An 18,994-nucleotide genomic window follows, 5' to 3' on the forward strand; every position below is an offset into this window, starting at 1 on the left:
CTGCTTCCAGTGCAAGCAGCCAGGACACTTCGCCAGAGACTGTCCACACAACCAAAAACAGAAGAAGACCAACAAACAAAAAAACTAGCTTTACAGCACGTACCTGCCATTAACACCATAGCGCGCTCGGCTATAAATACTGCAGGCTCCACACTCACAAAAGACTCTCTTTTAATAAACAAAAAGGGGGAGGATGGGATAGAGGGTGTGGGGATGTATGGCAATGAAAATATCAAATGTTCAATTAACAAGGTTTGGAAGCCACTAGGCCGTTTTAGGCTTGTGACTAACAAAGGTTTTCATTTCAGGTCACCTGATTGGACAGTCATAACAGTGGACTTACCTAACAGTACACAGGACGTGACGTTAAACCACATGAAACTGGACAGTGAGTACTTTGTTGTCGGTGACACAGCACACACACCCCTAGAGATTGAGGTGGTTCCCATGACCATCAAGGGAATCATAACTGGCCTCATTCTCCTGGCACGATGTCCTCTACCACCATATTACATGGCTGAGGGACAAATCCTTGCCCAGGCCATTCCTGTTCCACAGGAGGTCCCAGTAGATGGAAAATCACCTGAAGTCTACTGGGCAGAAGTGGTGGGTGAGGACGAGCCTTCTCTGGCATGCAACCTAACCCATGGATCAGATCACTTCCATGTGGTGTGGGTACTGGACACGGGTGCTGATGTGAGTATCATACGCGAAAGGATGTGGCCGTCACATTGGGAACTTCAGCCTGTGGCAGGCAGAATCCAGGGTGTAGGAGGAGTCAAATTGGCAAAAATATCAAAAAGCATCATACAAATTGAGGGGCCGGATGGAAAATTGGCTAGCATCCGTCCATTTGTTACAGATTATAAATGCCCTCTATGGGGGAGAGACACCATGTCCCAGTGGGGGGTGAAATTGATTATTCCTAAAACTCCTCGGGATTTTTAGAAGCGGCCACTGTGAGGCGCCCTACCCAAAAGTTGAAATGGCTAGATGATACCCCAAAGTGTGTAGCACAGTGGCCGATGAGTAAGGAGAAGCTCAGGGGGCTTGAGCAGCTTGTGGAGGAGCAATTGGCTGAAGGCCACATGGAGGAGACCACAAGTGCGTGGAATTTCCTGTTTTTTGTGATAAAGAAACCGGGGACGGACAAGTGGAGGCTGCTTCACGACCTCCGGGAAATAAACAAAGTAATTGAGGACATGGGGTCTCTCCAACCTGGAATGCCTTCTCCAACAATGCTTCCCAGAGATTGGCAATTGGCTGTTCTAGACATCAAGGACTGTTTCTTCCACATTCCCCTACACCCAGAGGATGCCCCAAGGTTCGCCTTCTCGGTTCCTACCATCAACCAAGAAGCCCCAATGAAGCGCTACCACTGGAGAGTTTTGCCCCAGGGATTAAAATGTAGTCCCTCCATCTGCCAGTGGAATGTGGCCTCATTGCTGTCCCAGGTGCTTGCCCAGAGGGGGGAGGCCATCATCCTTCATTACATGGATGATGTCCTAGTGTGTGCACCCGATAACTCTCTACTCCAAGACACACTTGACCTAGTGGTTAAAGTTTTAACCTCTGCTGGATTTGAATTGCAGGAGGACAAAGTCCAAAGGATGCCACCTTGGAAGTACCTGGGCCTGGAAATTACTGCACGGACCATTGTTCCGCAGAAATTGGAAATTAATTGTAATCCAAAAACCTTAGCAGATCTCCATTCCCTGTGTGGGTCATTGAATTGGGTTAGGCCCTGGCTAGGCCTCACTAATGAGGACCTAGAACCTCTCTTCAATTTATTGAAAGGGGAGAGAGAGATGCTTTCTCCCAGGGAACTGACCCCAGAGGCAAAGACTGCAATCGAAAAGGTACAAAAGACCTTAGGAGAGAGGCAAGCTCACCGTTACCAGCCGGAGCTGCCCTTCAAATTCATTGTCCTAGGAAAACTGCCACACTTCCACGGGTTAATATTCCAATGGATCAAGGAGCAGAGAGAGTCACTGTTAATCATAGAGTGGGTCTTCCTCTCCCACCAAAGATCCAAAACTATCACTAAGCCACAAGAGTTAATAGCTCAGCTGATTCGGAAAGCAAGGATCAGACTGTATGAACTAGCTGGTTGTGACTTCACATGTATTCACCTCCCTGTTAAACTGTCTGAGGAGGGAAAGAACTCTCCTGAAAAATTGACTAAAGAGATGTTTGAGCATTTGCTCCAGAGCAATGCCAGTCTCCAATTATCCCTGGACAGCTACAGAGGACAAATATCAGTCCATGTCCCGTCTCACAAGCTGTTTAATGAGGAATTCCACCTCATTCCTCGTGAGGAGTCGGAGACCACTCAAAGCTCTCACAGTGTTCACGGATGCATCTGGGGCATCCCACAAGTCGGTGATGACTTGGAGAGATCCTCAGACTCAGCATTGGGAAGCTGATGTTGAGTTTGTGGAAGGGTCACCCCAGGTAGCTGAACTGGCAGCAGTCGTGAGAGCCTTTGAACAGTTCTCAGAGCCAATAAACTTGGTGACAGACTCAGCATATGTAGCGGGGGTAGTGTACAGGGCAGAGCAGGCAGTGCTCAGAGACATCAAAAATGAGCAGCTTTTCAGGTTGCTTTCCAAACTAATTTATTTGATTTCTCATAGAGAAGACCCGTTCTATGTGATGCATGTGAGATCACACACAGATTTGCCAGGCGAAATTGCAGAAGGGAACCGTCAGGCAGACTCCCTTGCAACCCCAGCAGAACAAGCAACCCCAGCAGAACAAGCACACCTTCCTGACATCTTCCAGCAGGCAAAGCTGAGCCACCAGCAGTATCACCAGAATACACCAGGTCTAATGCGTCAGTTCCAGCTAACACGGAGTCAGGCTCAAGCCATTGTGGCCACCTGTCCCAATTGTCAGCTGCACACCATGCCCTCAATAGGCATGGGGGTTAACCCCCGAGCTCTTGGCAGTTGTGAGGTATGGCAAACAGACATCACACACATTCCTAGTTTTGGTCGCCTCAAATATGTGCATGTTAGCATTGACACATATTCAGGTGCAGTCTATGCCTCTGCCCATGCAGGAGAAAGGGCGGCGCACGCCAAAAAACACCTAGTGCAAGCCTTTTCAGTGTTGGGGATCCCTAAGGAAATCAAAACTGATAAGGGCACAGCGTATAAGTCCAAGGAGTTCCTGGAATTCATCCAGCAGTGGGGAGTGGAACATAAAACTGGCACCTCCCACTCCCCCACAGGCCAAGGTGTAGTTGAGCGAGCTAATCAGACACTCAAGCAGGTTTTGGCTACACAGAGCAGTTCAACGGCGTGGATGTCTCCACAGCAGAAGCTCTGCAAAGCCATGTTTACTATCAATTTCCTGAATTGTTCATTTGAGGACATGAGTCCACCTGTGGTACGTCACTTTAATAGTGGTAAACAGTTCAAGTTATCCCAACATAATCCAGTTTTGATTAGGGACCCAGAAATCTGGGAAATCAAAGGTCCCTATGAGCTCGTTACCTGGGGGCGTGGCTATGGGTGCGTATCCACTCCCTCAGGCCCTCGGTGGATACCCCAAAAGTGGGTGAAACCGTATGTTCCCAAACATCCTGCTCCAACTGAGGGGAACGAGGAGCAGGTGGCTGTGGCTTCAAAAAGAAGACGCCGCCAGAAAAAAGGAAAAAAATCCTCATCGAGGCTGGCATTGCGGCAGATAGAGACTTTTAACAGGTTTTATAATGTTTGTCTTTCCTTTTAGAAAAAAGCTTCTCTTCTCTCAGTCCCCTGATGAACCCCATCCAAGCTGTCTTCCTGCTAACACTGAACAGTCTAGCAGCGGCATGGATCGTCCCTCAATCACGTCAGAACATCTGGGTGACCCTGGCACAGACGCTCCAACAAGAAAACATATGTCTGTCCACAGCAGCAACAGCAAATCCTATGTCCACCTGCCTGGTAGGAATCCCATTGAAGGCTGGAGAATATTCAGCCAGTTTTGAAACACACTTGTCCAATGAAATTCCTGAGTCACACACCATTTCATCACACAAAAATCATAGACAGCAAGCTGGGGTAAGTAAGAACCCCATAGAGGAGTTGCTGCCAAGTTTGCCCAAATCAACTCAGGAACCCCAATAACAAGAGCTGTTAGGTTCCTACCCGGCACAATATTGCATTCACTTTAGGATCTTCCCAAAACCTTCTAGCATAAAGGAATTCCACAACATAATGCGATATCGTGGGGAATTCACTGCCAAAAGGTGGTGCAATACTCTAAGCCATATTGCAGCTGACAGCCTAACTTATTCAAGCCCCAAAAGCCTCCCAAAGGGATTGTTCTTAATTTGTGGAGACCGGGTGTGGGCAGGGATCCCTTCTTGGCTCTTAGGAGGGCCATGCACCTTGGGTCTGTTGTCCCTGTTGGCACCCAACGAAACCTTAATAAACGATTGGACGCACAAAAACAAATCAGGTAATAAAATCCAAAAAAGAAGTGCAGACAATTTGGACCCAAACTGTGATTCTGAAATTTTCCATTGGGCCAAGTCCAAAAGAATTGCTGTGTCCCTGTTTCTTCCGTGGGTTGCAGCAACTAAAGCTCTAGGCGAATTGGGCCACCTAAAGTGTTGGGTAGTCAAACAAGCAAACTTAACATGCACCGCAATCGGCTCCCTCCTAGAAGACGAGGAAATTACCAGGCAGGCCACACTACAAAATCGTGCTGCTATAGATTTTCTCTTGCTACTGCACGGACATGAGTCCCAGGAATTTGAAGGACTTTGCTGTATGGACCTGACCTCAAAACCTCCTAACATCCATGCTGCCCTCCGAAACATGAACAACTTAATTGGACAAGTGAAAAAAGAATCTGAAGATTGGTTCAATGGACTGTTCAAAAGCTGGGGACTCACAGGGTGGTGGACATCTGTAGTCAAAACAATTATGTTAATTTTTGTTATTCTTTTCCTTGTAATAACGGCATTCGGGACCCTACGTCACTTAGTTTTCAAGGCCATTAATGGTCTCATTCCCTCGACCTCAGTAGTCAATCACATAGAAATGAAAAACTTAGAACAATCTAACCCTCCGACCAACTGCAAGTGGTGGGCAACATCATAATTTGAATGAAACTAATATCCTTCTTTCAACTTTGTTAAACAAAAAAACGGGGAGATGTTGCGTTTCCTAGATACATAGTAAATGGTACATTCCGTGACCCCTGCTGTGGCCTGTATCTTGGTCCCTCTCCCCTCCTGGCCATACAGAGCAGGCTGGGATCCAATTTCTTCCTGCCCCCCTTTCCAGACCTTAGAAAAGGTCGGTACCCCCTGGCCTCTGTCTCTTTTTCCCCTCTTTTCTCCCCTCCCTCTTTTCCTCGCTACCCACGAGAAATAAACCCTGTAACTTCATTAGGGAAAAGAGCCTCCTTTGTTATCTTATTTACGTCCATTAGGCAAGGGCCCAAGGAAACTTCACCCTAACACCTGAGCTAGAAAGGAAGAAAGGGAAAAACTCCATTTTAGGGCCAAGTAAAAGCCTCATGATGGAGTCGCCCATATTCCTTTGTCAGTTTTGCTAATTCAGTGGCAGAATATGGGATTTCTTTTGTAGAAATATTTGGTACGAAATCATCAGGACCAAGATAAGTATATTGCGTTTTAACCATAGGTCTCAACTTCAGACAGCAGTGTTCCCCAAGATTTGTCATTATAGTTAACTCCTTTTGGGGATAAATTTGATTAATGTGAACAATCTCCTTCTCTTCTGTTTCTGCGTGTGTTTCATTCTGGTTTACTTTTTTGGTACTTTCTTCTCTTGGGGCAGCCTGTAGCAAATGATTTTCATCTCGCAACAAACGGTTCTCATTCCTTTCTGGATCTAATTGTTTTTGCAGAATTTGAACAAGATTTTGCAAAGAATCTATAATTGTACTTTCTTCACTAACTCGCTTAGAGCGAGTTTCTATGGCTGCGGTAAGACAAGCTCCCAAAACTGAGCAGAGTATGGTTTTATTTTTGCCCAGTTTGAACTTGGATTCATGTTGCAAAGAATATATTCTATCAATCGCATTCTCCAGATTAAACCAATTACTGTTCGCCCATTCCTCCCCACCTTGGGACGGTCTGGTGCTACACTTAGCTAATAGAGCATAAAATGCAGCTTTATCTGTTACGGTGGAATTCTCAGTCATTTTGTGAAGGGATAAGTAAAAACCACAACAGGGAGGTCTATTGCTTAAGTTACCACACACAACGAAACAGCTTTCGCTGTGTGCCCCCCTTCACCGGTGAAGAGACGAAACTACTTGGGAGGCACTCCTTAGTTACAAAACACCAGGTTGTCTCTTCACTACACCAAGTATCAAAAACATCATGAACAACAACAACAACAACAGTGTCCCGCCTTTTGCACCAGTAGATCTTTTGTGAAATTCTGACGACAGAGCCCTCAAGCGAGTCTGGGGATGCTCCACACCAAGGTGTCTGCAGTCTGCGGGAAATCAGAAAAACCCCCCTTGCTTTCTAGACAGGCTCACCCATCCAAGGTGGCCAGCTAGGTGAGGCTGGAGTAAGACTTCCTTCCCCTGATACAGACTACAGACAACCTTGCATCCCTTCTGTCTGTCAGAATATCATGACCGTGACGCCAATTTAATGTCAGCATCCGCTATTAATACAGAGTGGGGGTCATGATGGTTCTTTTGATTTTAAAGGTGCAAACAGGCAAAGTGCAGGGGACAAAATCAGTTTATTCAACAGCAGAAAATCAGTTTATTCAACAACAGCAATGCATTTCATCAAATGCCAACAACTCAGTTACGGTAAGGGGGAGAGGTATAGGAAACCAAGTATAGGGAGAGGGGAAGGTAAGAAAGGGATGGGAAAATAGCTTCCAACAGACGAGACGGGCCTCTCATGGGTCATCCGATAGACGGGTCTTCGTCAGTGGAGAGATCTCAAAGGGTCTTTCTCAGAGGATCGCTCTTTTATAGTCCTTCTCCAAAGTGAGTGGCCCCTGGCCAAGAGGTTGGAAGATTTATGGACCATTGTGTGGTGCTGCAGGAGACAGGTACGGTCAAGCACTCTTCAGTTGGTGGTACAACACAAACTCTCGTTGGAATCGCTCCTTAAAAGACGAGCGAGAGCGTCTTTCCGGGTGCATTGCATTGAGTGAGAGCTCGCTGGGGACTTTACACTCAGAGCCAAGGCAACAGGGCGTGCTTGCCCGCAGAACTGAGGACAAGCTGTTGGGCAGAGCTGAAACTGACCGCTGGAGTTCAGCTCTGTGTGGACGGCAGAAGGCGAAGAAGGAAGCCGCAGGGCACTGGGCTGGGGGGAGCAGTGCAGCAAAGAGCACACGAGCAGCCAAATTGCTCCTTCACAATCACTTTCACTTCTCAGTGCTCTTGCTGCTTGGAAAAGTAGCACACAGCTGTTGCACGCCAGGGCAAAAGCTGGGGCAGTGCCCTTCCTCACACCTTCGCTGTGGTGTACTCCATGCAGCTAGAGTGAAGCGAGAAGGACGCGAGGAAGAAGAAGGCGTTCTTAAAGTAGCCCTCTGTCAAGCAGTGCTGAAAGGGCGCATAACACACGGCGTCTCGCTGCCCTCTCTTCTACATACTCGCAGCGCCCTTTGCCTACTTGCAAAAGTTGCTACCAAAACTGAGGGGGCCAGATTGAAGAGGCAGTGCCTAGGTTCCCCTTCTATTATTGCACGTAAGCCACGTCCAGCTCCTTGCTTCAGTCTGTATTTCCCATCTCCGCGGCATTTACCGTGGTGCTCTCCGCAACTCGGCGCCTAGAAGTGACCGCCAATGTTTCCACAGCGGGCTGCAAGGGAACCAAGGAGCAGCACAAGCAGCAGTGCTTCAGCTTGCTCTTTTCGACTGCTAAGGGCGCTTGGGAAGGCAAGTGAGAGGCAGCCACCTTCCTCTCCTAGTAGCCTGTAATGTGGTGCACACAAGCACGGTTCTTGTGCTTCTTCGTTCACCTCCCTCTCCCACTCCTGGCGCCCCTTTCACTCCCCCGCGGCCAGAAGCCGCTGAAGCGGCGCCACACAGCCAGCAGTGTGCCGGCAGCCAAGCGCTCAAGAACGCTGCTTCTGCCCAAGCCCGCCTAGGGCGTGCACCTCTGTTCTCAGAGCTCCGTGCAACAGTCTGCCTCTCTCACAGTTCAAATGGAAAACGAAAGCTTTTCGCCTACACCCTTCACAGAGATCTGTTGCCAGCACGAGAAGGTCTTGTGGCCGGAGCTCGCCCCCGCAGCGAGGAAGCTGCTATTAGCACCGCATTGCAGGGGCACATCTCGCTCCTTGACAACCTGCTCAGCGCTCTCCGAATTCGCTGCTAGCTCCATGGTCCTTCTCAGCTGCAAGTAGCAGCGCTCACAGTACGGAGAGCTTCGTATGGTCCCAAGAGCTGGAGGGACATATCGCACACGAAAATGTGTCATGACAGGGACGTTTTCTACATTGTCCCTTCTCGTCATCAAGCTTGTGCTCCTGCTGCCTCTGCTGTGACGAATCGTTCCTTGAAAGACGAACGAGAGCGTCTTTCCAGGCACATTGCACTGAGTGAGAGCTCCCTAGGGACTTTTGGATGTAAAACTTTTTCCACCTCCAAAAATACATGGCTAAGTCCTAAAAGTTTTTGTTTTATTAAGAATAGTTTCGTCCAAGTATTTCTGTTCTAAACACCCTTGGTTTCAGTCTGAAATTAACTGCTTGTTTCTGTCTTTTTGCCTAGTGGCAATCTAATTCTAATGTAACTGGATGTGTTGGAAATCCATAAATTACATCTCAGGTTAGGTGGGATAATTGGCTCGGAAGAAAATGGAATTGAGATTTTGGAAAGAAACCAAAGTGAGCTAATGTCACCATCCCAGATTCCCTTGGGTTCCAAATCCTTTCATTTGTGTTTTTGTGGGCTTTTTTGCAGGCGGTGTACAGTTGAAGCCATGATTTAGCTGCGGTGAGACCTGCTCCGCTGTAAAAGCATTATTTTCTCAGTGAGCATGTACACCAGTTACAGTGTCGTCTTTTAAGATTCCCTGCACTCCACTTATGGGGGCAAAAGCAGTGCCTTGACTGTAATCATAAAAGTGATTACAGTTTGATTGCTTTGACATCATGTAGGATGCTTCCTCCATCTGCTGTGGTCAGCATTAAGTAACAGATTTCTCAGTTTCTAGGAAGAGTCTAGCAAAACAATCACCTTGCTCCTTCTCTTGCATTTATTCATCACTGCTATGCTGCTATACAGACAGATAGTCTGTTTATGATTCAACAATTCAATGGGACATCAAGTAAACAGCAAAGCAAAAGTCACTACCGAAAGCACTATAAGGGCCAGAGATTAGCTTGGATCAAAACAGGTATTGTCCTAGCATTGTTTACAAACAAGTCAGCATGTGAAACAGAAGGGACAATGTAGTTTGTGCCTTGTTTTGGGCTTGCCCGGAAGAAGTAAATTCTGATTTCACATATGGGAAAAGAAATGTTGACATTTGAATGAGATTGTTCATATCCCAGAAAAGGTTGCTTTGAAAGGTTGTGGAAGTCCTGTTAGGAAACATGGCTTTACAAGTCCTTTCCACCAGGAGACAACAGCTGCAGAACATCTGGGTGTGCCAGTGTTGAGAGCACCAGCAAAGATCAAAGTGGAGAAGTTGGTGAACAATGGCAGTGGCCTGGGGGAGAGCACGTGAGATGCTGGCTGTGGGACAAGGGGAGTCCTGACTGATTTAGGAGGCATGTGATGGTCTGTGCCAGCAAGAGGAGTAGTGCTGTGGCCTTGGGACACTGCGAATACTGGAATTCAGTGGGGTCACTAGGCAGGCGGAGTGTCTGAGCTGCTGGAGGGACCCAGTTTGCTCACATGTAAACATCCAGTCTCACTCTTGCCAGCCACAGAAAGGAGCAGGATGTGGCTGCTGGCAATGCTTGTCATGTATATGTAGTGTATATGTGTGCTATCCCAGCCTGCTGGGAGCACTTCTTTGTGACTGCTTGGGCTGAGGGAGAGAAAGCAGTGGTAGTTTCTGAGGTTTCGAGTTTGCTCGAGTTTCTCAGGCTGTTTCTGGAGCCACCCAGAGTTCTCTTCCTTGAAGCATTTCAATTCCTGGTAATTTTCAAAATTCATACAGACACAGCCCTAAGCTAGTTGATCTGACTTCAGAGCTATTCTTATGCTGAGCTGTTGGATGATCTGATCTCCTGAGATGTCTTCCATCTCAGTTTATGACCTGGTTCTTGTGAAAAGTAGGATCTTTTAGCCTGGAGAAGAGAGGTTTCTGGAGAGACACTATTGTGGGCTTTGAATATGTAAAGAGGGTATAAGACAAATGGAGAAAGACTTTTTAGGAAGGTTTGAAGAGACAGGACAAGGGGCCATGCTTTCAAACTGAGACTAGGTTTAGATTGGCTAAAAGGAAAAACTGTTCTACAATGAAGCTGGTGAGACACTCAAACGGGTGTTCCAGAGAAGCTGTGGATGCCCCATCATTGAGAGTGCTCCTTATCAGTTTGGCTAGTCTTGAACAAGTTGATCTACTCTAAGATCTACCTGGCTAGGAAGTTGGACTAGATGATCTTTAATCACAGACTCTTGTACGATTCCGGGAAAGACAGCATGCAATAAATGTCATATTTCAGATTTTGGTGCAGGCATATTTATTATTTCTCACTTTATGCATCATTGCAATGACAACTTGTTAGCTTCTGAAATGATTAGCTGAGATTGATTTCCTTCCTTAGTTTCATTTTCCCTCTTATTCCTTCACTCTTGGACTTTTTTTTTCACTAGATTTCCTCTTTCAGTAAACTGCCCTTAAGTATCACTTTGCTCCCCACCTGGCTTTTTTTTCTCTTTCAATAACATCTTTTCACTGGTTTGTTTTGGGCCTTTGCTGCTTGAAGTCCAGCAGCCTCCTTGTCTGAGCATTATGGAGCTTTCTTTACAGCTTCATCACTATGCAAAAAGCCATAAATTACTGTGTTCCATCTCACATACCATCAAGTATCACACTAATATTCCCTCTGCTGAATAGCTGGTTGGCTTACATAGACCAGCCAAATACCAGGAAATCCAGATGGCAGCAAGAATCTTGTAGACTACTCCCGCTTTTCATTTAAATTCTGGAGAAGTCACGTGAGGTATCACATTCTCTTGAAAGAAGTGTATATCATCTCCGACATTCTAGAATGGGCTATTAATATTGTCATGAGTTTCTGCCTACACTTTTTAGTATGCAAATTCAAATTCAAATGATGTCAAATGATAGAACTTCAAGAAATCTTTTTTCCCAGAATCGAAGTATTGTGGAGTTGCGTAGGGCGAATCTTAATCTTAGTTATTCTATTCCATCTCACATCATGGCTGGGGGCAGGGAGAAGGGAGTATCTTCGGGGGACAATGGGTTCTGGTGTAGTCAGTAAGCTGGGCAGTGGAGCCATCAGGTATTGTCTGTTGTTGGGGGGGGATTCATGTGAACTCGTCCTTTCTTGTACCCTGCCACTAGTATTGTTGCTAAAATTGTTTGTTTTCTCATCCAAGTGACAAAATCAGCACACTTAATGAGGGATGAAGAGGAGCAGCGACCTGAGAACAGGAGGAAGAAGAAGCAGAGCCTGCTGTCCTCCAGAAGAAATAAACACTACCAGCCAACTTTGTATCATCTGTGATCTTCCTGGGCGTGTACTCTATCCCCTTGTCCAGATCACTGATAAAGATATTAAACAGGACTGGGCCCAAGACTGAGCCTTGGGGACCAGCTGGATGAACTCTATTTCCCACCACTCTGTGGGCCTGGCCATCACCCAGTTTGTCACCCAGCAAACAGCCCACCCATCCAAACCATAAGCAGACAGTTTCGTCAGGAGAATGATGTGAGACTCATTGCAAAATGGATCAGGGAGATGCCTAGGAAGAGTCTCAGGTGAATCCAGGAGACTATAGTGGAGGACTATTCAGTTTTCCAATCAATTTGCTGAAAAAACTCTACAAAACGGTAACAAACAAACAAACAAACGAACAAACAAAGCAGACCGAACAAACAAAGCCGACCAAAAATCACAGAAAAAAACCCAAACAATAATCCACAAAGACACAAAAAAAGCCCCAAAGAAAGCCCACAAAAAACCCACCCAATACGGAAAAAAACCCAGAACCCAACACATCAAAAAATCAGGGTGAAGGTTTTTAGTTACTTTAGAAATAACAAAACAAAACAAAAGAAAAAAAGAAACCATTAAGTCACATTTCTAAAGGTGCTGACCCAACCTCTTCTCTCAGCAGGGAGGACATCTTGAAGTGGAGGCAGTTGGAAGAAAGCGGGACAGGGCAGCACCTGGGCCATTGTCACAGGACAGCCCTGTGGCTGCCCCATTGCCAAAACCTGGACACATAAATCAAACACAGGTATGCACATGTGCTTAGACACAGCAAAAATATATTTGTCTGAAAAGAATACTGGTCCATTTATATCACTGGAAAGAGCATAATGCCTCGTCTCAGCTTTCTTTTAAGTCATTACAAATGTTTCAAAAATATAGGAGTGCAGAAAATGGAAATATCCAAGATCAACATGAGGACCAATAACAAAGATTCCATTTTTGAAACTGCATTGGGAATCCTCTGCAGAAATTGACTCAGAGCTCTAAGATTTACAAAAAAGACCAAGAGTATTGGAGTCAATACAACACAGTGTCTGGAGACGTCAGCTGGTTGCCTTGATTTCTCAAATATGATGGAGGAAGCACCTTAGCAACTACAGCTGCCAGTTCTCTCAGGGCCCAGACATGCCTCTGGGTGGGTCCCATGGTCTTGCATACTCAGGTTCCTCAAGTGGTCTGAAAGCTGACCTGCTACTATGGCTTAGAATCGAGTCCACCAGTCCAATAACTTGACAGATGTGGAAATAGTGACAGGCAGTAAAAATTGAGACCGACACTTGTTGAGTACCTCAGCCTTCTCCTTGTCTGTTGTCACTAGTCCTGTCTGGCTTATGGGGTTGGGGGGGAGAGGGGAGGAGTGATAGGTATCTTTTCATCTTCCTTTTCCCACTGAAATACCTGTAGGTGCCTTTATTATTCTTATTTTTGGCATGCTTTCCCAAATTCAACTTCAACTGAGTCTTAGCTATACTGATCCCATCCTCACACACTCATGTTACCACTGTATTTTTCCCATGATTTGTCTCGCTGTGTATTGTCTGCATATTACCTACTTGCATCACATCTATTAATTTTCAATAACCTTCTGGCTCTAATTTCTTTTCAAGAAAAAACCTTTTTGAAACTTTTCTCCTCAGAAATTCACCTGGGAAACCCAAAATCCCCCAAATTCACCCCGAAGTCCCCCCTGGGATGCCCAGCACTCACCTGGCAACTCCCAGAATTCCAGAAATTCACCCCAAAATTAACGGGGGACCCTCAAATCCCAGGGCTTCATCCCAAAATCCCACCTGCAACACCCAAAATCCCTCAAATCCCCCCCAAGACCAAATTTCCCCAACACCTCCCAAAATGTCTCCAATCCACCTCAAAACCCAGCCAGATACCCCCAATTCCAACAAATTAACTTTAAGACCCATCTGGGACTCCCAAAAATCACCAAAATTCCCCCGGAAATCCACCTGCATCCCCCCAAATTCATCCATAAATTCTCCCACGACTCCCAAATGCTCAACTGGATACCGCAAAATCGACAGAATTCACCCCAAAATCCACCTGGAATCCCCAAAACTCACATGAGAACCCTAAAATTCACATGTATACCCTAAAGTACACCAAATTCCACCCAAAATTCCCCTGAGATCCCTAGAATTCCACAAATTCCCCCTAAAATTCAACTGGGAGTCCTCACATTCCACAAATTCACCCCAAACCTCGCTACCCGGGATGCCCCCAAATTCCAAAAATTCTCCCCCAAAATCAACCTGGGACCCCTCAAAACTCACCTGGATCTCCCCAGATTCCCCCCCGGGCCCCCCGCAATTCACCTAGGAACCCCCAAATCCCCAGAATTCAACCCAAAATTCACCTGGGACCCCAAAAACCTCCAAATTCGCTCCAAAATGATTGGCAACATTACACACTCCATTTTCCCACAAAAGGATCTAGAGTCCTGGGTGATTCATATACAAACTAAACGGAAAAAAAACCTTTCTATTCATTCTCAGCAAAAAGAATCCCTATTCCTCCTTCTTTTGGACAAAACTGCCTTCACTTTCAAACTTATTCCCTTGCTCACTTACCTGCATAATGCTTAGTCCCTGTTCTGCATGCTCATTTTCTTCACTTTTACAAGGAATCCACTCCTCATCTTCTTTTTCCCCTGCTTCTTCCATTTCCTATGCCAAGATCACTTGTTTCTCTGTTAGATTTGTTTCTCCAGCTGATTTTTGACAACTGTCTCTATCTTGTGGCACCGCTCGCTCGAGAGAGGTGATTGTCCTGCTCTGCTCCGGGCTGGGACTGCGCTCTCTTCAAGCCCTGGGGGCAATTTTGGATGCCACAACGTCAGAAAGACCTCAGGCTATTGGAGAAATGTCCAAAGGAGGGACACAGAGATAGTGAAGAGGCTGGAGGGGAAGCCATACAAAGAGTGGCTGAGGGCATTTGGTTCAGCTGCAGAGAGGACACTGAGATCACACCTCACTTGAGACGTCTCAGCTCCTCTCAAGGGCAGCACAGGGACAGCTTTGCTCTCTGCTCTCTGCAACCAGGGACAGGAGCCAAGGGAATGCCAGGAGCTGTGCCAGGGGACGATTAGGCTGGCTATCAGGGAAAGGTTTTTTTCCTCAGAGGCTGGTCAGGCACTGAATAGGTTCTCCAGGCAATGGGCACAGCCCCAAGGCTGCCAGAGATCCAGGAGCGTTTGGCCAATGCTCTCAGGGATGCAGAGGGTGGGACTGTTGGAGCGTCTGTGCAGGGCCAGGAGTTGGACTTTGACGATCCCTAGGGGTCCCTTCCGACTCAGGAAACTCTTACCATTTTCCCCTCTTTCCTCTCCTTGCACAATGCTCTCAGCTTACCGTTCCACTGTATGTTCCACTTCTGAAACCTCAGCTACTTCTTTCCAGTTCAAGCACAGTTCTAATGGTTACAATCCAAAGATATACAGATTGAAAAACAACCAAAAAGAAACACCTCTTTGGAATGTCATGGTCTTATTTGGATCTCGGACTATGAAGTCGATTGGGCCTTGCAAGTACTAAAAGCTAAACAAGAACAAAAAACACCCACCACACCGTTTTAACATAGGGATTTGATTTCTTCTAAGAAATCCATAGCCCTTCTCAAAATGGATCTATTTCAGTATGTCCTGGGGTACAATGCAAAAATGTGTATTCTATCACCATCTGTTAAAATGTGGGAGGGGTGGTGATCCTTATCTCTGTGGGAGATATCCTCTGCTGATGTGCCATCTGATAAGATCAGGGGGATGATCATCGTTATCTATTCACAACCCATCCTTCCTCCAGAAGATATATTCCGTTAATGGGCCATTAAGTCCTATTGTGTGACTGATACGATTACATCACCCCATTGGGAGATGCCCCAACCAGGGGCAGGAGCCAAGCCTTTCCTACCTAGATAAAAAAACTGGGGTTTGGGACGCGAGGGCAGACCTTTCTACTGGATCCCAGAGGAAAGTCAGACCTTTTTCCACATCATTGCTGGATCTTCGGAGGAAAACTGCACCTTCTACAGGAGCACTGCTTCAACAGAACCACATCTGTCATCCAGGAGGACTGCAGCCACCATTTATACGGACTGCTACCAACACCCTGACTGACAGAGTGTCAGGTTGTATTTCTGACTGTGTTGGTGGTTGTTTCTTTTATATTATTGCATGTATTTTATTTTTTTCTCTTTTCTCCTATTAAATTGTATTACTGACTTGGAGTCTCGCACTGGTTTTACTTTCAAACCAACACATTAATTGGCGCCCAACGTGGGGCACGAAGGGTACTGAGGAAAGTCAGTATTACAATTTTGTTTTCACCATGATTCTCGACGTGCTTACATGGGTTTTATATCTTGCTCTCTATATTTTTCCACACATGGGGAACTATCTGCCAGCTGTAATGCTCCTGTGTAGACCAGGATATGGTATAAAAATTGCTTTACTGGCCTATTATGTCTACTGCATGATAACCTCAGAGGCAATGAACATAATCCGGAATATATACTCGACTTTGCTTGTCCTAGTCTAGGTTGCTACATCCGGGGTTTTAACAATCACACCCAGCCCTTGGGGGGAGGGGTAAAGGATGATTTTTTCCAGTCTTTCCGGCCTGATACAGTAGTTTTTGGAAATGTTGAGTTCCCGCTGGATGCTAAGGACAGCATAATATTGTTGTTAGTTCTGCTCTGTCTCCTCTCCACAGCCTTTACAGCCTACGACATGCTTAGAAACAGGACACTACATGGCGTATTGATGCGTATTCTTGAGGAAGAGGAAAAAAGAAACAAATCAACTTCGTCCACGACTGCACAGAATGTCACAAAGAGGAGAAGAACCAAACAAAAAGCAACAGTGCCCGTGTCTATGCAGAATGCCAAAAAGGAGGAAAAAGCCAAAAGCAAAGCAACAGTGTCAGTGTCTACGCAGTCTGCCACAGAGGAGAAAAAAGACAGAAGCACCATCAGCATCTCCACACAAACCATCACTGAGCCAGAACAGCCTAGACCAGTAGCAGTTGCCCCCGTTCAGAAGAAGAAATCAAAGAGCAAATCAGTTTGCATAGTGACTGACGAGGACGTGGCAGGACCTTCGCACCCAGCAGAAGTGACAGAGCCAGAAATCATCACTCGCTCTCTATCCCTGGGTGAGCTGCGTGACCTGCGGAGGGAATTCACCCGCCAGACAAATGAGTCCATCTTGACCTGGCTGCTCCGCATCTGGGACGCTGCAGCCAATGACACCATTCTGGATGGATGTGAGGCCAGGCAACTGGGATCTCTGTCCCGGGATGTGGTCATTGACCAGGGGATTGGGAGAACCCAAGAAACTCTCAGCCTATGGCGGCGACTGCTGACAAGTGTGAAGGACAGATACCTTTGTAAAGAAGATCTTCAGGTGCACCAAGGAAAATGGAGCACAATAGAACAAGGTATCCGATGCCTGAGGGAATTGGCCGTGCTGGAGATCATTTTCTCAGAAGATGAGAGATTTCCTAAAAGCCCAGACTGTGTCTGGTGCACGTCACAGATGTGGTTGAGATTTGCACGACTTGGACCAGAGATGTATTCCCGTTACCTGGCAACGCTGCAGTGGAGGGAAGGTGAGGACATGGTAGGCGTCTTGGCCAATAAACTAAGAATTTATGAGGACACTGTCACAGCCCCATTTCGTACCCATGTCTCATCCGTGGAAACACGGCTGGTGGAGCAAGTCCGAAGCCTGATTGAAGAGGGCCATCAGAAACCAAAAAAAGAACTTAAGGAAAACAACTACCAGATCTCTCCAAAACCAACAAGAGTTTCTGCCATTAGGAGCCGGCGTTCCTCAGGCAGGGAGAGAGGACACACTCCACGAGGTAACCTCTGTTTTTTCCTTCAGAAGCATGGAGAAGACATGAGGAAGTGGGATGGAAAACCCACCTCCTCCTTAGCAGCCCGGGTACGTGAGCTGAAAAGAGGGACACCTACCCCAAGAAGTTCATCTAGAGTCAATGCTGCTCCAGTCTCTCGTGTACAGAACTCCAGACAGTATCAGAATGATGATATGACTGATCCTCTTGAAGGAACCTCAAGAACCTATTTACAGGGAGAGAGCAACGTGTACCAGGATCAGGAATAGAGGAGCCCTGCCTCTAGCCAGGTAGAGGAGAGGGATAATCGGATCTATTGGACTGTGTGGATCCGATGGCCTGGCACATCCGACCCAGAAAAACATAAGGCTTTGGTTGACACCGGCGCCCAGTGTACTCTGATGCCATCAAAGTATGTAGGAGAAGAATCCATCTCTATTTCTGGGGTAACAGGAGGATCCCAGCAGCTGACTGTAGTGGAGGCCAAAGTGAGTTTAACTGGGAACAGGTGGCAGAAACACCCCATCGTGACTGGCCCAGAGGCCCCATGCATCCTTGACATAGACTATCTTAGAAATGGATACTTCAAAGACCCAAAAGGATATCGCTGGGCTTTCGGGATAGCTGCTGTAGAGACAGACGGCATTAGAAAACTGAGCACCTTCCCTGGTCTTGCAGATGACCCCTCTGCTGTGGGACTACTGAGAGTTGAAGGGCAACAGGTACCAATCGCCAGATCAACAGTACACCGCCGGCAATACCGTACTGACAGAGACTCAGTGATTCCCATCCATGAAATGATCCGTAAACTGGAGAGCCAAGGGGTGGTCAGCAAAACCCACTCACCCTTCAACAGCCCCATCTGGCCTGTGCGTAAATCTGAAGGAGAATGGAGATTGACCATAGACTATCATGCATTGAATGAGGTGACTCCACCGCTGAGCGCTGCTGTGCCAGACATGCTGGAACTGCAGTACGAGCTGGAGTCCAAGGCAGCAAAGTGGTACGCCACTATCGATATCGCCAATGCATTTTTCTCCATTCCTCTGGCAGCAGAATGCAGGCCTCAGTTTGCTTTCACCTGGAGGGGCGTGCAGTACACCTGGAATCGTCTGCCCCAGGGGTGGAAGCACAGTCCCACCATCTGTCATGGACTGATCCAGGCTGCACTGGAGAAGGGTGAGGCCCCCGAACATCTACAGTATATCCATGACATCATTGTATGGGGCAGCACAGCAGGGGAAGTCTTCGAGAAAGGAGAGAAGATTATCCAGATTCTGCTGAAAGCTGGTTTTGCCATTAAGCGAAGTAAAGTTAAGGGACCCGCTCAGGAAATTCCGTTTCTAGGAGTCAAGTGGCAAGATGGACGTCGTCAGATCCCAACAGAGGTAATTAATAAGATCACTGCTATGTCTCCACCTACCAACAAGAAGGAAACACAAGCCTTCCTAGGTGCCATAGGCTTTTGGAGAATGC

General features: G+C 46.8%; 1 pseudogene; it reads left to right on the forward strand.

Annotated features, from left to right (window-relative positions):
- The first annotated feature begins 1,025 nt into the window (after positions 1-1,025).
- The window catches only part of LOC148220121 (uncharacterized), a 116,613-nt pseudogene continuing 98,644 nt past the window's right edge, over positions 1,026-18,994 (forward strand).

This window comes from Sturnus vulgaris, chromosome W (genome assembly GCF_052056855.1).
Source record: "Sturnus vulgaris isolate bStuVul1 chromosome W, bStuVul1.hap1, whole genome shotgun sequence".
Lineage (NCBI taxonomy): Eukaryota > Metazoa > Chordata > Aves > Passeriformes > Sturnidae > Sturnus > Sturnus vulgaris.